Below are 20367 nucleotides of genomic sequence, written 5' to 3' on the forward strand. Positions count from 1 at the left end.
CACACACTCTCATACACACATCCTTACGCATGCCCACACGCTTACACTTGCACACACTCTCATACACACATCCTTATGCATGCCCACACACTTATACTTGCACACACTCTCATACACACATCCTTATGCATGCCCACACACTTACACTTGCACACACACTCACACACACATCTTTACACATGCCCACACACTTACACTTGCACACACACTCACACACACATCCTTACACATGCCCACACACTTACACTTGCACACACTCTCATACACACATGCTTACGCATGCCCACACACTTACACTTGCACACACTCTCATACACACATGCTTACACATGCCCACACACTTAAACTTGCACACACTCTCATACACACATCCTTACGCATGCCCACACACTTACACTTGCACACACTCTCATACACACATCCTTACTTATGCCCACACACTTACACTTGTACACACTCTCATACACACATCCTTATGCATGCCCACACACTTACACTTGCACACACACTCACACACACATCCTTACACATGCCCACACACTTACACTTGCACACTCTCATACACACATGCTTACGCATGCCCACACACTTACACTTGCACACACTCTCATACATCCTTATGCATGCCCACACACTTACACTTGCACACACTCTCATACACACATCCTTATGCATGCCCACACACTTACACTTGCACACACTCTCATACACACATCCTTACATATGCCCACACACTTACACTTGTACACACTCTCATACACACATCCTTACGCATGCCCACACACTTACACTTGCACACACTCTCATACACACATCCTTACTTATGCCCACACACTTACACTTGTACACACTCTCATACACACATCCTTATGCATGCCCACACACTTACACTTGCACACACACTCACACACACATCCTTACACATGCCCACACACTTACACTTGCACACTCTCATACACACATGCTTACGCATGCCCACACACTTACACTTGCACACACTCTCATACACACATGCTTACACATGCCCACACGCTTACACTTGCACACACTCTCATACACACATGCTTACGCATGCCCACACACTTACACTTGCACACACTCTCATACACACATCCTTATGCATGCCCACACACTTACACTTGCACACACACTCACACACACATCCTTACACATGCCCACACACTTACACTTGCGCACACTCTCATACACACATCCTTACGCATGCCCACACACTTACACTTGCACACACTCTCATACACACATCCTTACATATGCCCACACACTTACACTTGTACACACTCTCATACACACATCCTTACGCATGCCCACACACTTACACTTGCACACACACTCACACACACATCCTTACACATGCCCACACACTTACACTTGCACACTCTCATACACACATGCTTACGCATGCCCACACACTTACACTTGCACACACTCTCATACACACATGCTTACACATGCCCACACGCTTACACTTGCACACACTCTCATACACACATCCTTATGCATGCCCACACACTTACACTTGCACACACTCACACACTTATACTTGCACACGATCTCATACACACATCCTAGTACATGCCCACACACTTACACTGGTACACACTCACACACTTATACTTGCACACGATCTCATACACACATCCTTGTACATGCCCACACACTTACACTTGCACACACACTCACACACACACATCTTTATACCTGTACACTCCCTTCCACATGCACGCACACTTCTATATGTTCACCCTCTTTCACATCCTTACACACGCATGCAGACTTACACATGCACACTCTCACACAAATCCTTACACTCACTCACTCTTACATATGCACACACACTTGCAGACTCATACACACATCCTTACACATCCCCACACATACATGCACATACTCACACATACAGCATTCTCACATGCATGCACTTATACACTCTCACATATACACATGTGCATGCACACTTGCATAAACACACTTATATGTGCACACACTCACATGCACACACACATACACAAATCCTTATACACTTACACATACATATGCTCTTACACATGCATCCTTCTACATGTGCACATAGGCTTACTCATACATATATACATTTCATACTCATATATACATTTCATACACGTTTACATGCCCCCTTCCACATACACCTGTCTTTACACATGCACATTCTTACACATGCACACTTACCTATACACACTTGTGCATATATACTCTTACATACATACATACCCTTACACATTTACACACAAACTTACATATGCACACACATCGTACACACATTTACATTTACCCTTACACACATATGCTCTCACAGATGCAACTTTTACACATTCACACATATACATTACACTCTTATATACACTCATGCATACACACATACCTTACACATAGCTATACTCTAATGCATATCCTTACACATACACATGCTCACCACACATGTGGATACACACACACCTATACAGTGCACCGTCACCACATAAACATGGTGTGATCACCAAAGCCATCTCCCATCTTTGTCACATGGCAACCTAACATGTGACAAAGTCATTGGAAGTTTGTAGACCCTGTGGGTCCTACCTTCCAGGCACTGTAGGCGGTCAGCAAGGTGTGAGTTCATCTTGGTGACCCTCAATTTCCAGTCATCCAGCAAAGGTGACTCCATTTACCCACACTGTACAGCTAAGTTACACTCCCAGCTCTTCACTTTTCTCAAGACAAAGTTCTCTTTTTATGTATTTCTCCCATTAGAGAGTTGTGAAGTTTGTTCCTCTTCATTTTACTACAAGGGCTAGGAGATCAAAATAAGCCAAGGCAGGGTTGGGAGTTTGGCCTAGCGGTAGAGAGCCTGCCTAGCATGCACAAAGCCCTGGGTTCAATTCCTCAGTACCACATACACAGAAAAAAGGTGAAAGTGGTGCTGTGGCTCAAGTGGTAGAGTGCTAGCCTTGAGAAAGCCCAAAGACAAGGCCCAGGTCCTGAATTCAAGCCCCAGGCCTGGCCAAAAAAAAAAAAAGCCAAGGCAATGCCTATTCTCCACTCCAAAAAAAGTACAGAATAGTCAAACCATGAACTTTGGCTGTTAGTATTACTTTAGAGTGATGAAGTAGAAACAGCTTGATAGTTTGACAAATTATATACTGGATGTGTAAAATTAAAGAAGTATTTGAACACAAAACTTGTCCACAACTTGCTTGGTTCCAGGCTCCTGCTGAGCAATGTCCCCTCTATCTAATATCTCCTTACTGCACAGTCCTAGAAACCACTCAAAGCAAGCTTTCAGAATGTTGATTTTGATATTTTGCCTGGGACCAAATACAACTTCTTTCCATGGAAATGCTTAGAAGATTCAGCAGAGCCCACAACACAAATGCCAGATGTTAGGGGAACACTTTTCAAAGTCAGCGTGCCAGAAAAACATCTAGCTATTTATAATTAAGCATTGATGTGATTTCAGTTCTTGCCTTTTAGGTGTAGGAAGTCCCCAAAGAGAATTTTTGTGTTGTAATACAAACGTACAGGGCAGGATTTAAGATGGACACTTAGGAGAACTCCTGTGTTCAATGAGGAATATTAGGACATGTTTCTGATGGACCCCAGTCACTCTTCAACACTCTTAGTGAGCCTCTTACCTGGTTTGGAATTTCAAGCTTATCACGATTGTTCTGTGTTGCCCCACTCCCTGGTTTGCTACAGGGAATGAGACTCTACCAAGGAGGGGAGGGTGGGCAAAGGAGCCAGCTTTTGCAGTGGGGCCTAGGATAATGGAAAGAGCACTGGCTTAGAGGGGGTGGGACAACATGGGTCTCCTTCCTATGACATTGATTGGTACCAGCACTTTATTCCAGGAATCCATGCTTTTGCCAAGTGACATTTAGAAAAGGCTTTGTCTTCTTCAATGGATTGAGCCAAGGTTGAACATTGTGATTATTCTGCCATCTCTACCTAGGGTTCTGCCATGGTCAGAGGAGGGGGTCTAAATTTGATAGGTTGTCTTAAGAAGCAGCCAAGCCATGTTTCTCTGTTCAACTGTAGGTATAAACAAGTAAACACCCATGATAGGGAGAGATAGGGACAGGTAGGGCTTGAGAGACAAAGTAGAAATCTGTGCTCAATTGGCAGGATCTAGGCCAGGCCATTGCCACCATCTTGACTCACTCAGGTGGATAGGAAGTCCCTGTCACCCCGAGACTAGCCATGAAAGCGTCTCCTGATGGCACTGGAGTCTGCAGGCAGAAGGAGGGGCCTCGGGCCCACCCAAGGCAGAACAGAAATTTGCCAAACTTACTTACGAACTTACAGACATCAGTGCCCCTGAAGTTTACCTGCTTTTTTCTTCCTCATTTTTTATTCCCACCCCTACTTGTAGCTCCTGAGATTAAAAAAAAAAAAACTCCTTATTTTAGGGGCTTGAGCAGTAAATCACCTTTTGTTTACTTATCTTCAAAGGGAAGTCAGTGTGTCCACCCCTCTTCAGGGCTGGTGTGTGGAAACAAAGCTGAGAGACAGCAAAGCTGAGAGAGAGCAAAGCTGTTCGCAACTGGCTGGCAGATGGCGCTCGGCCTTTACAATTGAGAGACAGGCTTTCAAAATTTCAGCCTGCAGCTGCCTGAGGCAGAACTGTAGCCCCTCCCTCAATTGCCCGGTCCCTCGGTCTCTCCTTTGTCCCCCAGAGTGGAGGGTCCCACCCCTAAGACCCAGGGGTATTTTGTTTTAAGGTTTTCATGTATGCAATTGATATCTGAGGACAAATCCTCACTTTACTTAGTGGCTCTGTAGACTTATCCAGGGCAGGAGAACCTACTAACCGCTGCTGGATCATCTCCGATTCACAGCATTGGCCTAGTTCTTTCTCAAAGGAACCAGTTCTAGAAACTTGAGAAAAATCTCTTTGTCTCTTAGGTCCCCCTCTTCCTCTTCTAGAAAAGAGGGAGATGTTGTTCTTACTTGAAAGTTGTTTAATTCTTGGACAAAAAGTTTGAAGCAGAAGTTTGGCATCCCCTCCCCCTCACACTCCCCACACCCAAACACTGAATGTGTCCTTTCCAAAATGGCGGACTACATAGGGCCATCTTCTGTCCTTTGGGACATAGTTCCTAGGTCTTCCCTGAGGTCATGCCTTTGAGCAGGGCTGTGTGAGCTTCTCTCAGGGGCGCAGAGTCCCCTGTGGAGAACTGGGTAGAGCCTCTCCCATCCCTCACTTGCTTAACAATTAAAAGTCAAAGGGACTGAATAGAAAATATGAACTCAGGCACACACCTCCTCATTCTGCTATTGATAACTCCATTTTCTCTGGAGGATTCTGTAAAGGTTTCCTTGTGCCCCCAGCTCCTGGTTTGTGATTCCAAAGGCTTTATCAGCCCCCCTTCCGCCCCCCACCACCACCCAGGTGTGAGAGACTGAAGTGCAGGTGAGAACCCTGAGTAGTGATATTCATTCCCAGCAGAGGTCAGCAGAGATCTCTAAATGGCTGGGTCTGCGTGTAGGAAGCGGAATCATTTAGAATTCTCTAGACCAAACGTAAGGGAAAAGCACCAGGTTTTATTTTCTGAGGAGAAAGGGGGGTCCTTGGTTGAGATTTCCTTCTGTGTCCCTGGGGGCTTAGTTTTCAGGGATTTGTGGTCTTTTTCTCTGTGGGTTTCTTTGCTGGCCTCCCTCCTCAAAACACCTAAATTCTGCTCCTGTAGGGGACCACACCCTCAGAACACTCCCTGGTGAGGCCAGACAGCTGCATCTTGCTTCCCACAGGGCTTGGAACCCATGCCCCACTCTTGACCTGGCCCCTTTTCTTCTAAAAGTTGTACTTACTGTTAAAATGATATTATAATGTGCCAGGAAATCCCCCCACCCTGCCCTCATCCTGCTGTGATTTTCTTTCTCCTTATCACCTCCTGTATGGATATTTTTAAGGGGTATTCATAAACCACAGTGTTCAGACAATTCTGTTTTAACGACCCCTCCACCCCGTCTGCCCCCCCCCACACACACACAGGGCACACCAGTTTCCTTAGCGGTTTCCCACACTCTCTGTGGTCTCTCCCATGGTCCTTGGGCTTGTGCAGACCTTTCAGTGGGGTGGGGAAGCAGGAGAAGAATCTGAAGTCCTTCCCTGTTTTCCTTCCTTTCTGTACTTTTGAAATCTCAGAGTCTTTGTGAGCCACTCACAAGTGAAAATCATGCCAGTTAGTTCTTAATTGTGTTTGAGGGAAAGAGAGAAAGAGTGAGAGGAGAAAGAGCAAAAGGAAAAGGAGAGAGAGAGAGATCAAAATAAAGTAGAAAAAGAGAAGGAAGAAATGAGATTGAAAGAGAAGGAGTGTGTTTGCCAAGTTTAGCTCTGTACGCCGGATGAGATCCCTGCCCTCTGGAAACTTCTCGTTAGAGGAGGATCAGGTTGTAAGTAATGAGAGCTGCACTAAGCTAGAGTGGAAACCTGCCAGCATGGCAGAGGACTGGCTTAGCTTAGTTGGTGAAGGGGTGGAGAGAAAGCAAGCCTAGAAGGCAGAAGCCAGGGACCACCACCTAAGAGACCCCTGCAGGATCCAGGAGCCACCAGGCATATTGGCCACTGTCAGCCACCATTGTCTTTACCTTCCCATCTACAGTGCTCCCCTTTCATTTCTCCAGTGCTCATCACCCAACCCAAAAATAGCTTTCCACTTTTTTGTTTTGACTTTGAAATTGGGAACACCTCCCCAACACACACACACACACACACACACACACACACACACACACACACACACACACACACCTGATTTTTTTTTTCAAGTGTTTTCATGTACTGGTTTAGTATTGTTTTGTTTTAAATAATCTGGCACACAATGGACCTTCCCATCCTTTAAAAAAAAAAAAGTCCTACATGAGTCTTTTGATTCAATAATCACCCAGAACAAAACAAAACGAAGCCTAAAGTTAAAAGCACGCACTGTACATTAAGTATACATCTCAGAAGTTGAGGAAATCCTTCGGAATGTGTAGACTGGTGTCCTGGAGAAGTTGGCTCCAGCCAGACTCCGTACAGACATGTCAACTCCTTCCCGCCCCCCCTTCCTTCCTTTTTTTCCCCTACCCTACCTCCTTTGAAAAACAAGTTTTATTCTCTTGGGGTAGTTCATTAGAGAAGGAAGACAATTCTATTCAGTAAGGAAGGGGCAAGGGGAAGAGAAAGGAGGGATTAGCAGGGGACTCTAGACATAATTGATGGCTCTGTAGTGCTGGGGTCAGGGCAGAGGCTGAAAGACATCCTAAGGAGAAGCAAATCTTGTGAGCAGACTTTCAGCTGCTGGTCTTAGGGGGGAAATACTCCCTTAGCTGCCTCTGTGTGCCCCGTACTTCATCCATCAACTGAAACCAGAAAAGAAAACAACAATAAAAATCCTGCCCTAAAAATTGATTGTTCTAGGACCCAAGCTGGAAGTGGGCTCCCCAAGCTCTCAACATCTAGCCTTCCCCACCAGAAAAAGTCTTCTTTCCTCCACAGCAAGTGCTGAGTAGAAGTGTGCTGCAGATGGGCTTGCGCCAAATTTGTATTGCTTTGAGGCAGCAGAATGGCTGATTAGGGGCCTGGGGCTGGGGGGGGGCGGGGGAGGGTGCAACATACAATTACTGTTCTAATCGCCCAGAAAAGGAACTCACACCACAAGTACGTTCAGACAATGGGCCTTCTGTGACATTTTGGAATTGCTAGGGATTGGTGGGTCATGGTAGTTCTTCAGGAAGGAAGAAAGAAAGATTGTTGGGCAGTGTTTTCATGGAAATTTAGTATAAAATGACACGCCTGATTGAGGAGAAGAGTTGTTCCATCATGGTTCTGAAATGAAAACAGTGTCACAAATTAATTTTTCAGATTTTTGACCATGGGCAGATGTGAGGTTTATCTCACACATATGTTATGTTCAGCTTGGCAAACAGTATGGCATGTCCAACTTGTGTCCCACGGCACCCATTTCCTGCACCGAGCGGGTTTTTCCCTGAGTCTTTTGTTATCTTCTGTGTGAAATAGTCTTCTTTCCTTCCCCAGTAGCGTCTCTAAGCATGCAGTAGCTGCTGGCTTGCCTGCCACACCTTTCAGGATGCGTGAGTCCCTTCCCAGTCGGTGAGTTTGCCTGCCTATGGGCATTTTTATTTACTCATTCATTCATTCAGTAGACACATACTAACTGCTTCATTTGTGCCCTTCCCTATGGGGAAGACGAAGGTCTAAGACGTGGCCACTTCCTTGATGATCTTAACAATGAAAACAAACCTAGGTTGTCAACCACAGTGAAAAATGTCTGCTAAGGGTTTCCATGGACAGACCATATAGCAATTAGGAGATGAGGGAAGGTGGTCGAACCACCCAATTTCTACAGCCTTCAAGAGTTCTCCACTCCAGCTCACTGGTGGCTGGAGAATTGCCTGTGGCCAGCACTGCTCTTTCCTTCCTGCTCTAGAGCCACGTGCCTTTCAGGATAGTCCAGGACTGGCATTCTGTTCCACACAAACCCACAGCTGTCTGTGTTAAGGAATACTGGTCTGGGGTTTGCAGCTAGGGGTCCTGATGTACTATAGTGCTTTCATCTGGAGCCTTTTGACCTTCGCTTTAATTGTTCTTCTTAGCTCTAGCCCTCCATCTTAGGTCCTGGCCTGGCATCCATCTTAGATGCTGGCCTCCATCTTAGCTCTAGCTCTTCATCTTAGATCCTGAGCCTTGGGCGTCTGCCTGCTCCCTATTACCATTAATTCTGAGGAAAGAAAAATAGACTTTTATTACCCCTAATTGTGTTTCTTCATAAATACTTTTCTTTACATGTTAACCTGGGAGTGGTGAATGTTACCTATAGACCCCCTAGTGTCCAGGCTTTCCCTGCGTCTTTCCAGCATGTCCGTGGCTATATGTTAGACATAAAACAAGGGAAGTTATTTTGGGTGGATGAACTAAAATGAAAGAACTCTTGGCTGAGTTTTGTTCCATAACGAATAAAGGTTCAGGTTTATTAAATTTTGGCTTCTCAAATGGCCATTTTTCAAAAAAGAAGTGAAACATGAAGAACTGAGTTTTCCACTCTGGCTATTCAGGGGAGAGCTGGTGGCAATTTGAGAAGTGGGGATTTGGCCCCAGGCTGCCTCACCTCCCGGCAGGTGGCTGTGTTCTGTTCAGTTAATCCCATTAGCTGGCAAAGGCTTATAGGGTTACTCTTAAGGGACATTTGCATTTTAATAAAGAGCTGCTTGAGGTCAGAAAGTGGAGAGAGTCACATTTATAATAATGAGGTTCCTAGGAATAGGATTTTAAGGAGGCTTTGGGGAGGGACAGGAAGAAGACACTTGCCAGTCATCTGCCTCCCCGCCCCCATCTCCTGTTTCCCTCCATTCTCCAGTGTAGCAAATAGGCTTGCCTCCCCTGTGATCCTGGGACATAGGAACCCCTGGACTCCTAAAGAGGAGCCCTACATCTCCATTTAAGTGGCAGTCCTTCCCGCTCTGGTGCAGGATGATGAACTGCCATGTTTCTTGTATCCATGCATGATTATGACATGGGACAGTCAGGAAATAAAGGAGGCTTTCTTTAAAAGGAGGAGGAGGAGGATGAAGAGGAGGAGGGGACGAAGAAGTACTAGTCATAGCCTAAGGTGGGAAGCCTGGGGAGGAAGGAGCAACAAGGAGGAGGCCAGGCTAGCTAACAAGTGGCAAAACAGCCCTATTTGTTCTATAAGCAGCCCTCCGACTGTCCTATGGATTTGGCCAGAGGAGAAACAGGTGTTTAGTGACACGTGGGTTGATTTCACACCTTCCCATAGACGTGTAGGAACAGCTGATGATGCAGTGGGAAGGCCTGGGCCGCCCCTGAGATTTTAGCATCCCCTTCTAACCCAGAGGCCTGCCTACATAGCTTTCCAACATGCCTGATTTTTCAGGAAGGAAGAATTAAGCTAATTTTGAAAGCCTCCTGACAAGTTGAGTTTCCCTAAAATGTAGTTAAAGGCTTGAATATTATGAGTTTCTCCCATAATACATAGTTGAATACATGTCATAGATTTCTAACAGACAAGCTCCTCAGCGCTCAGAGAAAGGGGTCCTATTTTGCTTTTGCTTTCCATGTCACCCACCTGAAAATGAAGCTTTCAGAAAGTTCTGGAACAGCTGGATAGGATTAGAATAATATTGCCACCTAACGAGATGAGGAAGACCCGTAGACGGCACCAAGGCCTCAGGTGGCAGGGTGCTTCATTTTGTGTGGAAGTTTATAGCTTTGTGGCTAGCATACAACAACAGATAAACAACAAATGGGACACATGCAGCCATGCTTTCCCTCTGAGCATTTAGCCTGTTTGGATTTTATCTTCCCAGATCAGCCTTCTCCACTTCCTCCCCTTTCCCCTAGCTAAATCTACAGGGAGAAAAGGCCTCCGAGTCTGGCTAGATTGTGTGCCTGTCAGGAAACCTTGTGTGTAGAGCCTGAGGTAGCCGGGCCGATGAAAGCGGCCGTGCAGGCACCTGGCTGCAGACAGAGGCTGGCTCAAAACATTGATTTTTCTATCCTCTCCCAAGGTTAGGATTCAGCTTTAAACTCTTGCTTCCAGCTAAAATTTCCATCACCAAAGGGTCAGATTTCAGGCAGAGAAAGGACCACTTTAGCAAATGAGAGAAAGGAAGATGGGGAGGAAGGAGAGGAGAAAAAGAGGGTCATTTCAACAGCAGCAGCAAAAAAAAAAAAAAACCAAAAACGAACCAGCCCAGCCATTTCCCTGACAGCTCTTTAATTATTATGAAAGAGAAAGATCTTTGCTCGTGGTAGGGGAAGGACAGGGGGCTTCTGCTGGACAGGTGCAGAGCTGTTGTCACCATGGAATGATGGCTGCAAGACAAACCTCCCTGCAGTCTGGTACCACAGCCTAGTTTTCAGCTGCCCTGCGGTGGTCAGCTGAGTGATTGTGCAAGGAAGCCAGTCCTTGAAGGGCAAAGATGAGCAACCTGTTAGGTACTAGCAAGGTGCGATGGTAATATGAAGGCTGAGCCTCTCGGCTTGGTGCTAGGCTACAGCAGGCTGCCCATCTTTCAGGTGGTCGCATCCAGCGTTAAAAATCATGTTACCTTTAAGTGCGAGGGGGCAATCAGATGTGTAGGTTCAGCAGACACGCAGGGGCCCTTGGAGAGAGGAGAGGGTTGTGTCCGTAGGCAGAGGCCATGTTCAGTCAGGGCTGGAGAGGAGTTGCAGAACCAGATGCTGAGAGACCAAATTCAGTTCAGGCAAGAATTAGGGAAGGGTTCTCTTTTTCCTTCTTACCTCTGGTCTTAAGCAGCCATAGACTGGGAGTATCTAGAAAGAAATGTAAGAGAATCCTCGACTCCATCTGGGAGCTGGAAAGATAGCCTTAGCTTCTGGATGAGATGGAAGAAAAACAATGCAAAATGGGTGTCAGGTTAGCTGTGGGATAAAGGGAACAGATTTTTTTAAAAAAGACATTCTACATATAAAGTGCATTATTTTGCACGTCCTCTCCGTTCCCTCCTTGTTTGGGGGCTCTTTCACAGCATAGAACATAAAGAGAAGGCTGCTTTGACAGTCCCCAGTGCAGACCTGCTTGAGCACAAGCCATGGTCTGAGCCCACTCAGCTGCCTTTGTGTAGCTGCATTACACATGCAGAGTCTATGCTAGAAAGCGCTGCAGGGAGAACCCCCACCACTCTTGAATTAAACACCGGACTGCCATAATACAACTCTGACCTCCACACACATCTTGTCAACTTCCCTAAACAATTTGTGCTCTGCCCCTTCTCCCCTTGGGTTTCTTATTCCCCTCACTCAATTGACTTGCTACTGCTAGAGACACTTCAGTGATTTTTTATTATTATTAACAGGCAGCTGGTAATAAAGACGGGGAGTCGGGGCTTTGTGGCAGGTGAAGTATAGACATTGGCGAGTAGAACCACTTTGTTTTCTCCACTTAGAAGAGGAGGAACAGGCAGAGTGCAGTGTCTGCAGAATCCTGTGTGGGGAGAAGGGAGGTCTTGCGGGGGGGGCACTGCGGATATGCACTGCGGTCTGCTTCACCCAGAACCACTGCAGTCCCCCCCTCCCCGCACCCCAGGCGCACACACACAGGCTGGGCCAAGTCCCAGCTGCAATTTGTCCCCTGTCCTCATGCACAGCCATGCTGTCTGCCGCAGAGATGCAGTCTCACAGATCTGAACAGATCAAATGTGGAGGGAGCACTTGAAAAAATAGGCTCAAATTCATCTTCTCTCCTTTTCTGCTGGAAAGCAAGAGAAGGACCTGGGGATTCAGTGTGGAAGGAGAAAGATGTAAGAGTGGCATCCTAGTTTATGATGCTCTGGCTGCTTTTTATTTTATTTTAGAATTCTTGTAGTTTAGATGTGGGGGGGGGGGGAAATCCCAGACAAATCAAATAGAGATGTGTGCTAGGTAGGAATCTGTGCATATTCTCTAGGTTAGAATAAGTAAAATGCTTGAGGATTTTATCCCCTTCTTAAAAATAAATAGGGACTTTGCCTAAGGCAAATGTTTTTTTTTTTTTTTGACTAATCTTTGTGAGGTTATCTGTCACATGTGAGGTAGTAGAGGTCACAATCATGTGTGAAAAATGGGTCTCATTTTTCATGTCCGATTTCATATTGGTTGAGATTGGATGGTTTCTTAATTTAGACATTTACATTTTAGAGAGCTCCCAGCCACATCTGCAGCAGCAAAACCAAGTGGAGGGAGGCAGTGTCACTTTCAAAGGGTCCATGTTCACAGCTGTACCTGTGTCAGCGTTCAGTCCTTTAGCACAACCGAAAAACTCAGACTTTATTACCACAAACATGTAAAGCTTTTATGAGCCCTACAGCTTTTTGTCCTCACACATGTCCTATTCTAATGACCTTTCTCACTCAATTGTTATTATTTTATTTTGTCTTCTTGACACCAATGCACCAATAAGTCCGGTTGAAAGTTCAATCATGGGGAAAAAAAAAGTCTGTTGCTTTTGTCTATGAACAATTAGTTTCCATGAATGTTTGAGCTGGTTTTCTCTGCTAACCACTCGCTCCGATGTCCCCTGAACCTATATAGCCCAAAGGCTATCGGTAAACTTATTGTTAGGATTTAGACAGAGCCAGTCTGCAGGCTGAGGCATGAGGGAGGGAGTGTGTTTGTGGAGGAGATTCTGGTGTCTGTGTGCCCCATTCTCTGCAGTGGCTATCTGAAATCTGCCGCAGAGAGGGGAGGTGGAGGAGCAGAGCAGGCTGGTCCCTACAGGCAGGTACAGAGGGACAATGGTAAGGACAGAAAGCATCATGGCTAGACTCTCAGCAGCAGCGTTATTTGTCAAGGTTTGTCTAGTGCCCGCAGCCATTTTAGAATTGAGAGGAAGCTGAAGCTTTGCACTTCCATTTTGTCTTAGGATTTATCCAGCATAGTTCAGCTAGCTGAACTGAGAAGTGTAGCTTGTAATAGCGCAAGATAAATGTCCACAATTTTGTCTCTTGAAAACACTGACCACCCCCTCCCATTCATGTTCACAATCACCCAACACTGAGAGTATCTCATTGAGATGGTCTTGGCTGGGTCTCCCCCCGCCCCCCAGCAAGCAATCTGAATACAGTAAAGAGCCATGCAGGTTGGGGAGAGGCAAAAGGGATAGCAGATCCCTGGCAGATCTTTCTTCCTGCTGTACAGTCTCCTGACCTTTAACAAGTGTTGAGATCACCCCCAGATGCCATTCCTAACCTGTCTTCATTTTCCTTTTGGAGTGCAGGCGGATATGATCAGACCTCCAAAGCCCAGCCTTGAGTCTTTATTTCTAGGTAATAGTCACAGAATTTTGAAAATGTATTCTAAGAGGCTCTAGGGGTGGGGGGAAGTCAAGAATTGAGGGCTTCTAGTTCCTAGTAACCCCATCAAACAGACCTTAGAATTCTAATCATGGATCTTTCTAGACAATCAATGTCATGTTTCTGAAAGGAAAAGGATTACAACTGGCTGACGTCACTGAATTTTCACTTTGAGGGTAGGGAAAAGGCAGAAGCGAAGGTTCAGCCACTATGAATTAGTGATTTTTTTTTCTTGTTTCCTTAGCTTTGGGGTTGCTAGTAGGTAGCCTACCCCATCTATTTGCAAATTTTCTGTTTGGCTTTATGTCCCCCTCCCCCCCACACCCCTGGCCTGAAACTAGGACTCAACTCAATAGCTGACACTTGTTCACTGGCTGCTCTACTACCTGAGCCACCCCTCTAACCCTTGCTTTATACATTTTAGAATTTTTGCTTTCCATGTCTTAGAAACTTTTCCCCTCTTTCTTTGACATCCGTCTTAGAAACGTAACTATTAGTTGTAGAATTCTGTTCACCAGCCACTATCTTTTTTTTTTCCAGCAAAAAATCACTTCTCTCTGTTTTCTCTACTCAATCTAGTAGATATGTGAATTTACCATGTTGGAGAAAGCACTTACATTTAACACATTTCGGAATGTTCAAGGCAGATGAAATAGAAAAGGATTTCATACCTTTCCAATCAAAATACAAGCCTACTTTAGGTTCACACCAGTCAACTAGCCAACATTTCAGCTGACTCATTGATATGGAAGCTTTAAAATACAAGTAGTAGATGATCTGGGAACTTGACTTTTCAAGGGGAGGACTTTACATTACCCTGTTCTAGGGCGCCTCCCAGAGGCCAGAGCCAAATGACAATGAATCCCGCCCTCCTTTCCCATTGCCAAATTCTCTGGGAAGTCTACTTCCTTCCTGAGTAATTGCTCATTCTTCACCTTAGACTGGAGCACAGAGCCATCTGCCCTGGGCTTGGTCTTCCAGGGGTCTTCATTTCTTTCATAGGTGAGCAAAGAGATAGTTGTCCAGTCTTGTATTCCTTGGTGGTTAGGTCATTGTAACCCTGGAATAAAAATAGGTATAATTAGTATGTTACAGTTCGACTCTGCATTGGTAACTTTATGCCACCCCCTCTAATAATACCAATTTTGGTGACACATTTCCTAGAATCCAGGGTTGCTTCGATGGCTGACATCGACAGCCAATCTGTAGAGCAGACTTATTTGCGTCTCGATTAGATCTCTTTCCCTTGCTTTCCCAGACATTGCAGGGCCATCTTGACTTTCTGGTGCCATTTGCAAGGAACTAGGATGCTGTTCTCCCCCAAGGCTGACATTTTTGCTGAAGGCTGTGCACACATGGTCTTTTGGGCCTGTGGTGGAAAGCTCTTTCTTTCCGGGCTGGCTCTCCAGTTGCCACCCGTCAACCGGGAAAAATTTTGAGTTAGGCATCACAGTTCTGCCAAACTGGGCTTGCAACAAGTACACCTGTCCCTAGAGCCAGTGCCCAAAATTCGACCCCATGGGAGAACAGCTGTTGCATTATTGCAGCATGAGCTATTCAGTATGTCGTGTTCCTTAGGAAAAAGTTAAATCATTCCAACTTGCTACTTACTGATCACCTGTTAACCCTTAGAGGAGTTCTTGGGACCCACAATTTGTTGGGCTCATAGCTTCAATGTATTCTTCCCAAGTTCTACTTACTGCTTTTGGCAAAGCCATCCTTTACATTAATGGAGAGCTTACAGCAACCACTTCTTCTTTTCCTCCCAAAGCCTTAGCCTCCCAGAGGAAGAAACGAGATATGTTCTGGTCCCTCCATTTCATTTCCATTTCACACATAGGGGGCAAGTCCTGCTTTCTGACTTTAATTTCTTTCCCTTGCCCATGGTAATTTTTAAATCAGCTTGTCATCCTCAGCAAATCTTACTTCACAATTAAATGCTGGGAAAAACAAGTTCATCATCCACAGACTCATCATTTTTTGTAAATGTTCTTTAAAGGCAACAGACATTTTTAATATGTCTTCCTGGTTAGCTACGTCTTCTAGTCACCTAAGTCTTAGGAAATGAATTGACCACCTGCAATTAATCCATGTAGTACAAATAATTTGAAAGCTCAGTAATCTGCTTTCTGGAAAAAAAAATCTAGCTATATTTAGGTTTTTAAAGCAAGTCTGCTTTGCAGTCTTTGTAAAGCCAGTGACACAATGTCTACTTTCTTTGGTGTAATTAGCACAAAAGGAAACATAATCGGAGAAGAAGGTAGTAGAGACTTACAGCAACTGACAAAAAGAAAAGAAAAGAAAGAATGTTTCAGAAAGTGGGCCGTGGCAGCTGTTTGCCAAGACCCCAGGACATGGCTGTGGGTTGATACTCTGGCTGAACTTCCAGGAGTCAACAGAGACCCCTGAAAGCCACCATACAGTCTAGGCTCCTTGTGGGCCCATCCTCAGGAATTCCTCTTCCCCCACTACTGTCCTGAGAGATGCAGAGAGTATTTGGTGTTAGAAAAATTAGCCTCTGTGTTATAGATTGGTAGACTCCACTCCTAGGATTTGATCTAGTTAGAATCTCCATTATTCAGAGGTTCATTGATGTTGAGGTGTCCACAGGCAAATGATGCCGACTTGACCTTCCTTGTGAACTTGACTTCGTTTTGCCGTCTCTGCCCAGGGGATCACCCTTTTAGTTCTTTCTGCCTGGGGCTCCTCTTCTCCCTTTCCCTCCTCTGCTGTCCTATTCCTCTCATTCACACAGTCAAAACAAGGCTAACATGCGTTGTGTACAGAGCTTAAGTTTCCAAAGGAAGACAGTTAGTATACCTGCTCTCCTTCTTTTTAAGGTAGACAAGGGCTTCAAAGTTATGGTCCCTTCCCCACTGAGAAGGAGATGGTGAGACAGGGCTTGGAATTTTTCCCAACTTTCCTGGTAAAGACACTAAGGCTGTTCTCCTGTCCTGTGGGATCTGACCTTCAGGGCCACAGAAAGTCCAAGAATAAGAGCATGTTCTAATCTCAAGACATGATTTGAAGATTGGTTATTAGATATTAAATATGAAACCTGAATGTAGTCAGTTCCCCAATGTTTGCCTTTGAGTCTTCTGAATTGAAGTTTAGTATCGTGTTTAGTCTGGAGCTTGGTTCGGGTTATTTTTGTTTGAAGTGACTAACTAGTGAATATGACAAGAAAAAAAATGACTTAGGTGAGATCACTCCATTAGATTTAAAAAACTTAAGTAAAATATCTTCTTGTAGAGGTGAACGTGAAAATAATTTTTTGAAACAATACCTGCTTTCTTCTCCAGTATGGCATGGCTTCAAATAATGTGGACTTGCAGTAAAGGTTCCAGTTATTCTCTTTAATTAAAATGTAGAAAGTGCTTTGAAAACAGAAGGCACAGAGGAAGCACTAAATACTATTATTTAAACCTTACAGCTAAAGTTTCTATTTCAGTGGAGGCCTATTTATTGTTTCCTTGGTATTAAAATAATATTGTAATTATATTTTTATGGACTCTTAGAAAAGAACTCATAATGATCTAATGAAAGGCGGAGAACACTCTTGTCTAAAACCCAAATGACATCATTCAGTATAAATATTTTCGGGATTCCAAGCTGTAGCAAATTTGTTGCCTCTGATAGCAGACAAGGCACTCTTACTCCGAAAGGAAGGTACAAAAGAGCCAAAGAACACAAACTCCATCCATAAATGCAAGCTCACAAGACCACAGAATTCAGACTCTGACATCCACTGTTACACAAAATAGAATATGGGAAAGAAATTTTGTTAGGCCTTCTATGAGGTGGGTGACCTTAACTCTTAAACTGTGTCATTAGGTAACTTAGTGTTTTAGTTTGGGAATGTGCTTTTTCTCGGCCTTCTGATTTGTGAATGAAGTTTGTCACTCGAGCCACTCTTAGCATTTGGCTCTTTGTCCCTCTCGGGAGCCTCAAGTCTCCTTAAATTCCATCTCACCCCAAGTTAAATGAGGGGTTCCCTTCCACTGGAAAACTCTCCTCCAGTCTAGCATGTTCCAGGAATTATACTAATAGATAGCTCTACTCTAATATATATAGATATAATATATATTATAATATATATAACATATATATATTATGTATATATATACAGTAGTTATTTTAATGGCAATAGCTATTAAAATAAATTACTAATTTATATAACAAGGTTATGCACAGCAATTTTCAAAGCTGAACAGCCTTTTATTTTTCTTTCCTAGCCCTGCTAGGTCAAATGCTAGGCCAAAAATTATAGATGGTGTCAACTCACCATACCAATTAAATAAACTCTCTTCTTTCACTTTGTGGCAAGTGAAAACAGAAAACTGAGCAGGTCACAACCCAGCTTGTATTTCAGAGATCTTGGTGTCATTTGCTTACCCGTAAACCCTCGGGTCCACCTACTGCCACATATTTACAAACTAAATGCTGTATTTGTCCATCACAGTTAGTCATAATAAAATATAGGCAAAACTTACATTAAAAAAAACCTTTTTCTTTTTGAAGGATGGTCTGCTAGGTATGGAGTTGAAAGGAGGAAAATCTGACCTTGAGTTTACACATTTCTAGGAGAGTGGTCCGAAGTCTGTGTTCCTGCATGCTAAGGGGCAGTTTCACTCCTTTTAAAGATCAGATGTGATATTTATCTTAAAGGGGAAGGCAGTAACTCAACTAGAGGCTACCAAATAAGGGGACTCTTCATTATGTTCACTGTATACTGTGTAGCTACGGACTGTGTCAGGGTTACTATTTATCTTATACCTTTTAAATACAATGTATGTGTGCTTTGCCACATTAGTAGCAGGAAGGAAGAGATTTTTTTGAGCAAATGGAATGTAACAAAGAAAACAAAAATCCCCGTTCATCCCCTTTTAACAGCTTTAGTAACTTAAAAAAGACAATAAATAAATGGTTTTCCACTAGAAATTTTTGTTGACTACATAAAGATGTGCCACCTAGGTCTGTTTTCAATTAGGTGCTAATTGAGCTGGAGAATGAAAGTGACTCATGTTCTGTCCAAGTATCTTCGAAACTGAAATTGGTGATGGGTGGCGGCCTTGCTGACAGATTTTCCTATGAGCATGTTTCAATCAGTTATATTTATATATTTATCCACTCTGTTTAAGTGAAAACTATTAACCTAAAACTTGGTTTCTTCTTTCACCCTTCCTTTTTTTCCTTCTTTCTTTCTCTTTCCTTCTTTCCTTTTTCTTTCTCTTTCCTTTCTTCCTTGCTTTCTCTTTTCTTCCTTCCTTGCTTTTTCTTTCTCTTTTCTTCCTCCCTTGCTTTTTCTTTCTCTTTCTCTTCCTTCCTTTTCCTTTCTCTTTCCTTCCTTCCTTTTCCTTCTTCTTTCTCTTTCCTTCCTTTTACTTTCTCTTTCCTTCCTCCCTTTTTTTTCTTTTCCCTTTTTCTTTCTCTTTCTTTTTTCTTTGTAAACTGCACTTTTGAGAGACAGAGAAAAGAAAAGAGGTCTTAATCCAAATGGAACAAACTTGGCTTGCATCTGGGAGGAGAAGCAACAGCTTTTCGGTTCTTGAGAAAGGCAAGAGACAGGCAGCTAAGCCAGGGCCGGGAAGGCCTGCTAAGAGAGACAGCCAGCCGCTAGCTTGAGCTTCCTGTTCATATTTTCAAGAATTCTTGAGTTTCTTTGCATCATTCTTAATTTTCCTTCCAGTCCCATTAAACTAAAACAGGCTCGTAGAATGGGGGTAGAGAAGAAAAATAATATGTGGCATCTTTATTGATCTTTTTTTGCTGACTTTGAAGTGAGCAAATGAAAGGGGCCAAATTTGCCCATGGCCTCTGAAAGTACCAGTCACTTAGACCCATATACTTCTGGGGACTTGTTGGGTGTATTTACACTTACAGAAATTGACTTTCTTTCATTCTCCTCCCCGCCCCTCCGCCCCCGACCCATGCCAAGTTTATATACTTTGTGAAGTATATTTAGAAGTGAAAGGAAGTTAACGTTGGAAGAGTTGGTGACAACTTTGCGTGTCTGAGTATTGGGGCCTGTAGGCCTGTGTCCCCGTCAAGGCAGGTGCCATGTCTCCCCTGATCTAGGGTACCTCAGCTCACCTGGGCACAAGGTGGGCAAGAACCAGTTACTGAATGAATGAATGATTCTTGGCCAAGCAGATACCCCATGGACGGGGCAACGTGATGAAAAACTTAGTGTTTCTGTCCTGACCCAGTGCTCTCTCCATATCCTAGTGTGGGGACCAGAGGTCTTTCTTTTGTTTTTGTCTTTTTGAGGGGGGAAGAGTGACGCTTGAGTTTTGAAACAACCCTCCAACAAGTTCATGTTCACTAAACTACTTTTGCTTTTGTTCTAGAAGCACCTTCCACCCCAAGGCGCCCAGGCCGGGCCACCGTCTCATCCCACCTGGGGAGGACACGTTGTGCCATGTACCCACTGACTGCTCTGGCCACCGGCTCTTCGGCTATCTGTCGCCCGGCCTCGCTTCTTCTTGCAGGAACACTAGTGTGCGCGCGCCCCGTAACACTTCTCGGCGGGGG

At 44.4% G+C, this 20367-nt stretch overlaps 1 protein-coding gene and 1 long non-coding RNA gene across 2 annotated transcripts in view; one reads left to right on the forward strand and one right to left on the reverse strand.

The window, feature by feature from the left end:
- LOC150050654 (neuroendocrine secretory protein 55-like) overlaps window positions 1-20367 on the forward strand; it is a 52187-nt gene that overhangs the window by 24693 nt on the left and 7127 nt on the right. The window lies entirely within an intron of this gene.
- LOC150050657 (uncharacterized) lies at window positions 10741-20316 on the reverse strand. Its single transcript, XR_016538739.1, has 4 exons — window positions 20234-20316; window positions 14769-14893; window positions 11092-11317; window positions 10741-10948 (listed from the first exon to the last, which is right to left on the reverse strand). It is a non-coding gene; the product is annotated as an uncharacterized LOC150050657 (long non-coding RNA).

The sequence above is a fragment of the Megascapheus bottae genome, chromosome 18 (genome assembly GCF_031878675.1).
Source record: "Megascapheus bottae isolate mThoBot1 chromosome 18, mThoBot2.hap1, whole genome shotgun sequence".
Classification (NCBI taxonomy): Eukaryota; Metazoa; Chordata; class Mammalia; order Rodentia; family Geomyidae; genus Megascapheus; species Megascapheus bottae.